The sequence below is a fragment of the Amborella trichopoda genome, chromosome 10 (genome assembly GCF_054954075.1).
Source record: "Amborella trichopoda isolate Santa Cruz 75 chromosome 10, AtrichopodaSantaCruz75HAP2 v2.0, whole genome shotgun sequence".
NCBI lineage: Eukaryota > Viridiplantae > Streptophyta > Magnoliopsida > Amborellales > Amborellaceae > Amborella > Amborella trichopoda.
In genome coordinates this window covers 16029400-16037497 of record NC_142345.1, presented here as the reverse complement: position 1 = coordinate 16037497, position 8098 = coordinate 16029400, and the positions used below count along the sequence as shown (strand labels likewise).

Below are 8098 nucleotides of genomic sequence, written 5' to 3'. Positions count from 1 at the left end.
ACCTCATTATCTTGAATAATAATCTTTTTAATAAAAATTGTGATATTTTATCTATGTTAGAAATTTTAAATGCTGTAAATTCTTAGAAAAATAATTTTTTTTTTTTTTTTTGTCTATTGTTAGAAAATTTTAGATACTGATCTTCATGTTAGAGATTAAACGACCTTAAAAATTTAGAGATTACACGACCTTAAAAATTAAGTCCAAAAATAGATTTTTAAGAGGTGTCTCATTTCTACGTGAACTCATAGAAACCATGTCTGCTAATTACAAGGACATTAGAACAAATTTTACAAAAACATATTTCCTTGTCAAAAGCACATGAAAATATCCAATAGAAATACCGTCCCCTCCAGCAAGAATTCCTTTCACTTATTAGAAGGTAATTCTCATTTGTGCCCCCCATCACTTGCACTCGTGTGCCCCGACCCACTGCCATCGGCATGGTGTATACAGATCTCCAAGGGCGACGCCACCACGTCATGCTCCGGCCGCGTGGTGAGGTCATCCTCTCAGTCGGTGCCATCGGCAGCCCCCAACTGTTGATGTTGAGCGGCATCGGCCCAAACCACAGCCTCATCAGATGGGGCATCCCGGTCGCTCACCACCTCCCGGCCGATTGCAACGCCATGCGCGACAACCCCCGGAATGCTCTCTCCTTCGTCTCTCCTATTCGCCTCCCACTCTCCCTCATCCAGGTCGTTGTCATCACCACCAATGTCTTTCTAGAAGCCGCCTCCAACTTCCTCCCCTTCACCCCCCGCTCCTGCTCCTCATTTCTTGCTCCTCGGTATTCCTCTATCCCACTCAACATCGCTTCCGTTATGGCGAAAATTTCCGGCCCCCTGTCGAGCGGTTCCTTACGCCTGGCCTCCTCAAATGTCTGCGACAATCCATTGGTGGGGTTCAATTACTTTGAGGAGGGGTTGGATTTGCAGAGGTACGTGGAAGGGGTGAGGTTGGTGGCTAGGGTTTTCAGGACGAGTGCAATGGGCCAGATCAAATTCCCCGGGCAGCGTTTCAAGGAGAGGGAGTTTTGGTACTTGGACGACGTGCGGTTGCCGGCCAATGTCAGCAACGACGATGCGGTCAGTGAGTTCTACCGAAAAACGGTGTCGACGATATGGCATTACCATGGGGGTTGCGTTATGGAGGAGGTGGTGGACGCTCAGTGGGGTGCAGGCCATCAAGGACGTCGATGGCTCCACCTTCTCGCATTCGCCCGGGACCAATCCTCAAGCCACGGTCATGATGCTCGATCGGTAAAGAAGAGCTCCCCCTCTCTCTCTCTCTCTCTTGCAGGTGATATTTTGGTGGATGCATTTCCCTGATTAGGTACGTGGGAGTGGAGATGTTGGAGGAGCGAAGGGCCAGCGATAGAGACACAAAGAGCAGAGCGTGAACAATGATTTTTGAGCAGGAGAGTTTCCATAAGGTTGCAAGCTTAAAGAATCCAAGTAAGGAGCACCTTCAAAGATCATAACATATAATTTTGATATAAAATATTCTTAGGATTATCTCAAAATGTATTTTCATATCTAATTATAAAATTTTAAACTCCAAAAATGGTTAAAATCATGCAGATAAATAAATATATGAAAGCTTAGAAAATTGATAGTCTAGATAATGTGTTGTAAGTTTACTATTTCTGTGAGACAATATCCTTTTTTCTTTCATAATCATACATCTCGATGTACTTGAGCCTTAATACGTATCCATCGGTCCCCTTGCATGCACATTAGAGAGAGAGGCTTAGGCTTGGTGGGTCAAGACTAGGATCCAAGGCTCAGGTGTATGGTTAGCTAGGTTGGGTTGAGGTATGGCGCATGGGAACTTAAGGAGTATAGGGTAGGCTAAGATACATAGGAGACTATGGTATATGGTATAGGGTGGGGTGTACCCGATAGTCTAAGGTGTATAGTGCTCTATGGTGTATGATGTAAGGTAAGGTTTAGGAGATAGATTAAGGTGTATGGTGCTCTAAGGGTATTCTCTCTCTAGGAAATGTTGCTCTCTCTCCTCTCATCTTCGTCTTGAACTTGAATGCAAAGCGAAAATAAAAAGCTAAGAAATAAAAAATCTCACTCTAAAATCTCAAGTATTTAAGAATTTTATTGCCCAAGTTACAAATGACCAAGAGAGAGATTACAAATAAGTGGGTTTCTTTGAATAAATGAGCCACTAAACAAGGGTGGAGTGCTCAAAAGTACTCAAAATTGTCAAAAAATACATATTTTATGAATTAAAATATTAATCCTGTTTTTTGGACCAAATGACCAATCTCCAAAATATTAATCCTGTTTTTGGACCAGATGAATTAAAATATTAACCCAGTTAAGTATATCACCAAGTTTCACAACCATGGAGTTTCCTGCAATCTAGTGAATAGCTTTTCATCGAAGATTTTAGCTATTTTCAGAGCTTGTTTAACCTTTTGGATATAGCCATGGAGGTCCCCAACTGCTAGCAACTGAGGTTGAGATGGGTACATGGATTTTTGTTGCTGTTGTGCTTTCTGAGGAGAGAGAAAGAGTCCACCCACTGTGAAGTCTGATGAATGTGTTCATGAAGTCAGACAGAAAGAGGGGCACATTTTAGCAGATGGGTATATTGGATTAGGAGTGCGGAGGTTGAAGAGGTGGTGAATGTCTGATCAAGAGAGAGAGAGAGAGGCAGAGGACAGGTGGAGATTGGCTCAAAATGAAACGGAACACGATCCAACTTTGAATGGAGGTAGATCCATTCCAAATAGGAAAACATATTCTTAGATGGGGGCGAGACTCAACTTTAAATGGGATCGCGTGTTGTCTATGGGAGTGTGATCCTAATGAACATGGAAACACAATCCCATTTTACATAAAACGCGCTCTCGTTAAATAAAGACCTCAATCCCGCTCCTGCTCCCGATAACTATAGTTGAATCTAAACTCTAATCTAATAAATTGCAGTGCGATGGTAGTGGTTGTGTTGGTAATGATAAGGAGAGCTAATTTGATTTTTTCGGAGTTCAAAAGAGAAACTCAAACTAAAACTCTAATTATGATGGAAACGCAATAAGGGACTATTTAAAATTCAGAATTGATTCAAATGTCAAACAGCAAACAGCCAGAATCAAATGGGGGGAAAAGATTTTCAGATGCGCACAAAGTGTAGCATTGCTTAGAAACAAAAAGTGCCTCATACTCCCGAAACAAGAAACCAGAAAAGGGGGACTTCTGTCTCTTTCCTCTTTATTCTCTAAAAAAAAAAAAAGTGCGTGATATCCTTATTACTCTATCAAAGAATGTGTCACTATAATGGTATAGCTAATACAATCGCATTTATCTTTTACGGAAATAAATAAATGGCTAATACATAAAAAACAAAAAGCCGAAAAACAAAAAAAGTGAGAAAATGACATCTTCTACTTATACCGGATTCTCGTATAACTCCAACGTCGTCAACGCTCTTACTCAAAAATCATCGTTCACGCCATGCTCTTTGTGTCTCTGTCACTCGCCCTTCGCTCCTCCAACATCTTCTCCCACGTACCTAATCAAGGAAATGCCTCAACAAATATCGAAAGAGAGAAAGAGGAGGAGCTCTTTTTTACCGGCCGAGCATCATGACCGTGGCCTGAGAATTGGTCCCAGGTGAATGCGAGAAGGTGGAGCCATCGACGTCCCTGATGGCCTGCACCCCATTGAGCGTCCACCACCTCCTCCATAACGCAACCTCCATAGTAATGCCATATCGTCGATACCATTTTTTGGTAGAACTCACCGAATGCATCATCGTTGCTCACATTGGCCGGCAACCACATGTCGTCCAAGTACAAGAACTTCCTTTCCCTGAAACGCCGCCCTGAGAACTTGAACTGGTCCATTGCACTCGTCCTGAGAACCCTAACCACCAACCTCACGCCTTCCACGTACCTCTACAAATCCAACCCCTCCTCAAAGTAATTGAACCTCACCAATGGATTGTCGCAGACATTTGAGGAGGCCAGGCGTAAGGAACCGCTCGACAGGGGCCAAGAATTTCCGCCATAACGTAAGCGATGTTGAGTTGGATAGAGGAATACCGAGGAGAAAGAAATGAGGAGCAAGAGCGGGGGGTGAAGGGGACAAAGTTGGAGGCGGCTTCTAGAAAGACATTGGTGGTGATTAACGGCCTAGATGAGGGAGAGTGGGAGGCAAACAGGAGAGACGAAGGAGAGAGCATTCTAGGGGCTGTCGCACATGGCGTTGCCGATGGCCGGGAGGTGGTGGGCGACCGGGATTACCCATTTGATGAGGCTGTGGTTTGGCCCGATGCCGCTCAACATCAACAATTGGGGGCTGCCACTGGCACATGCTGAGAAGATGACCTCGCCACGCGGCCGGAGCATGGCGTGGTGGCGCCGCCCTTGGAGTTCCGCATACACCGCGCCAATGGCAGTGGGTCGGGGCACACCAGTGATCAAATCATCCTTGTCAAAAAAGGGAAGAACGAATGGAACGCCTGCAAGTCTAAGGAGAAGGCAGAATCTAGAGAGAGAGGGAGAGAGAGGAGGAAAGATCGGTTGGATGTCTTTTAACTCAAGAAACAGAGGAGAAATGGTCGTGAAAACGCTTGCTAGAGAGAGAGAGAATGAAAACAGAGCGTAGTAAAGATCATGAAATGCCTGTTAGAGAGAGAGAGGATTAAAAACAGAGAGTAAAGATCGAGAAAATGCCATTGAGTGAGAGATTAAAAACAGAGGAGTAAAGATCGTGGAAATGCCTACTAGAGAGAGAGAGAGAGATATTAAAGATAGAGGAGTAAAGATCATGAAACTGCCTGTTAGCGAGAGAGAGAGAGAGGAGAGAGAGAGAGAGAGAGAGAGAGAGAGATTGACAATAGAGGGGAGTAAAGATCGTAAAATTGCCTGCTAGAGAGAGAGAGTGTGTGTTAAAAAAACCTGTAAAGAGAACAAAAGGGAGTAAAGATAGCTTAAAATGCCTGTAATTAATAATCGGAGCAAGATTTAAATTCCGGTGAACGTTAGAGAGAGAGAGAGAGAGATAGGACTAAATATCGATCAATCTGCCTGTAAATTACTGCATAGAGACGGGAGAAAAATTGTCTAATATCTTATTAGAGAGAGATAAAGAGGAAGGTGGAGATGAGCTACAATGACTGTAATTGATGAGAAAGAGAGAGGTAAAGATAATCGCTGTACTTGAAGAGACGGAAGCCAGTGAAGACGAATTAAAATGACATTGAAGAGAGAGAGAGAGCTGACCTGGTGAGGCTTCAATTCCTCCTCAAGTAACTACACCAAATGCATGTTTTAGAGAGTGCAAGAGAGAAATGCTTGTTTCTTGGATCTTGAATCTTGAATTCTGGCTCTCCCCCCTTGAATCTTGAATCTGGAATCTTGAATTCTCGATAGCGCAACGCCCAAACCGTTTCTCTCTGTTTCTCTCTCTTACAAAATTATTTCTCTCTCTAGAAAATGAAAACTATATACTGCACTTTCTATTAAACAAACGAGCGTTTCTCTCTCTTACAAATATCTTTGGTATTTTTAAATTCATCAAAACTCAATAATAATTTATCATCCATAATTTTCAAAATTATGTTCCTATACCTCTTATTTTCTTTTTCCCAATTAACATAAGCTGATGTTCTTGCTCTATTGCTAACATCAGTACGTTTAGTAGGAACTACAATTGAAATAATGTGATTTAAATTTTCGTGCTCTAAAATCAAAGCTAATCTTCTTTTCCATGTATTATAATTCGTCCCATTGAGTTTTTCTATCTTCAATTCTTGCTTAGGATCCATGAATAGCAACAAATACAAATAAAAAAAAATAAATCTAGTTTATAGATGTGATCTCACTTAGCGCTAGTATGGATTATCAAGAATAGAGCTCAAAAAAAATATGCAACAACCGTTGAGTTGAAAAAACCTCGATGTGAATCCAGCTCAATCAATAATTCTTCCAACTCATCAAAAAAAAATACCCAAATTGCTAACGAACAACAATATATGGTGTTCTAGTATATTATTTTCTCTCTCTAGATTTGGGGGAAAAAAATGATATGGATTAAACTGTAGTGAAATAGAAAAAAGATTAACAGATTATGAAACATTAGAGAAGATAACTCTCTATTATCTAAAGATAATAAACAACAATGAAAATTAGATATATGAGCAGGAGAGGAGAAACCACAGTGTCTCAGAAAGGGGAAAGAAACTAAAAGACTGATTTTCTAATCCTACAGTAGGGTTTACAAGCTCTGTTTATATTACTTCATGGCAACCAAAAATTACTAGTGAATGAGGCACATACCCGTTACACAGCCATTAGAGTGTGCGGTCTATGATCAAGTAAATTTGGCAAGAAACAGTCATACCCGTTGAAAAAGAGAATGAAAAAATTTGGCAGGATTAAGCCATGTTCATTGAAGAAAGAAAAAAACCAGCTATTTTGGCAAGTAACAGCATGTCTGTTTTAGAACACCATTTTTGACAAGAAACAGCCATATTCGTTGAGAAAAAAAAAATTGACAATCTTGCAACCCATAATTATGGTAAAGAAACCGTCAAAAAAAAAAAAATGAACTGATAAAAAAAAAATTAACTGATAAAAAAAAAAAAAAAGGGAAAATAAAAAAAACTGACCTTTTTGGCTCCTCATCCTACTCGGCTTTCAATCTTGATTCACCAAAAATATTAGGAGAATATCTCTCATTTGGAATGAAATAGAGAGAGAGGAGAAGGTGCAAGGGTTTTGCCCCTTTTCTTTCACGTGATGGGTAGAAGGTGCAGGGGGTTTACCCCTTTTATTTCACAGGAGGTAAGGAAAAAAAAAAAGATTTTTATGGTATGGACGAAAATGCCCTAGATTTTATGAAATGAATGAAAATGCCTTGGTTTTTATGGAACGGATGAAAAAACCGTCAGAAAAATATCTCAGATTTTATGAAATGAATGAAAATGCCTTGGTTTTTATGGAATGGATGAAAAAACCGTCAGAAAAATATCTCAATTTATTATGGGCATTTCAAAGAAATCATTATAGAGGTGTTTTTTTTTTTTTTTTTTTTAAGAAAAAGACAAAACAAATAGCCCCGATTTTTTTTTTTTATTTGACACAAAAAAATTCTTTGTGTATCGATCTTTATGATATAGACAAAACAAAATATTAATAAAAAAAATGAAAAGATGATCCAACAAGTTGTTTTTAGAAGTCGATTTAACAACCTTGCTCTGATATCATTGTTAGTCGCAATAATGAAATAAATAAATAAACAAATTACTCGGATATGTCCATAAATCACATAAGGGACTTAAGGTTCCATACCAAAAACCTATAGACCAAGCCATCTGGTGACAAACTACCTTGAGAGTCCTCTTGGTGAATCTCCCTCAGCAAGTTTCTATCGTTTTCTCTATTTCTTACTTGAGGGGTTAACCTCTTTTATAGATAACCATATTTTGTAATTCTCACATTCATGGTCTATAGGAGTTGAGATTCAAGTATAGCTTCTGCCTTAATTTCCTTAAGTGCAGTTAATTATGATTAATAATTAATCACTAAATTGTTAATCCTATGCAATGAGCTAAACATGTTATTAGTGAACTAATGACTCTCATAATAGGATGTCATCCAAGCATTCCTACAACTTGATAAAAGATATTTAGAAATTAAATAATTTTGTACGTCTATAATATAAAAAAAATTCTTAACAAGAATTCAAACACATCACTAGGTTTTCCCTCGAGTGACATTGGGTTTTTCCTTCAATACAACATCCTATAAAAGCTCCAAATGAATTATAGTATATGACATTGCCTCATGTCAACCACATGGGACTTCACATGCACTATTCAATATGGCTTTTGTACTTTTATTGAAAAAATAAATTCCCGATATAAAAGGGCCTGATAGGCCATATTTCCAACATCTTTACCCTCCATTCAAAATGAACAGTTGGATAAGGAGAATCATATAAGTTTTCTGTTGCAGGGGAAGCATGAAAAGCTCATGGTGGGCGTGTCAAGTTCAAGCTGAACCTGCACACACTCAAGCCATTCTTGAACATGCTCAAGCTCGGTTGCGATGTGGGCCTCCCATGCATAAAAG

General features: G+C 39.7%; 1 non-coding gene and 1 pseudogene across 2 annotated transcripts; one reads left to right on the top strand and one right to left on the bottom strand.

Annotated features, from left to right (window-relative positions):
- The first annotated feature begins 443 nt into the window (after positions 1-443).
- On the top strand, positions 444-1402 carry LOC18438826 ((R)-mandelonitrile lyase-like). The gene is made up of 2 exons (XR_002281738.1): positions 444-1262; positions 1336-1402. It is a non-coding gene; the product is annotated as a (R)-mandelonitrile lyase-like (transcript).
- A 1888-nt stretch (positions 1403-3290) lies between these two features.
- Positions 3291-6766, bottom strand: LOC148780065 ((R)-mandelonitrile lyase-like pseudogene; annotated as a pseudogene). The gene is made up of 2 exons (XR_016043438.1): positions 4217-6766; positions 3291-4124 (listed from the first exon to the last, which is right to left on the bottom strand). The product of XR_016043438.1 is annotated as a (R)-mandelonitrile lyase-like pseudogene (transcript).
- Between the last annotated feature and the right edge of the window lie 1332 nt (positions 6767-8098).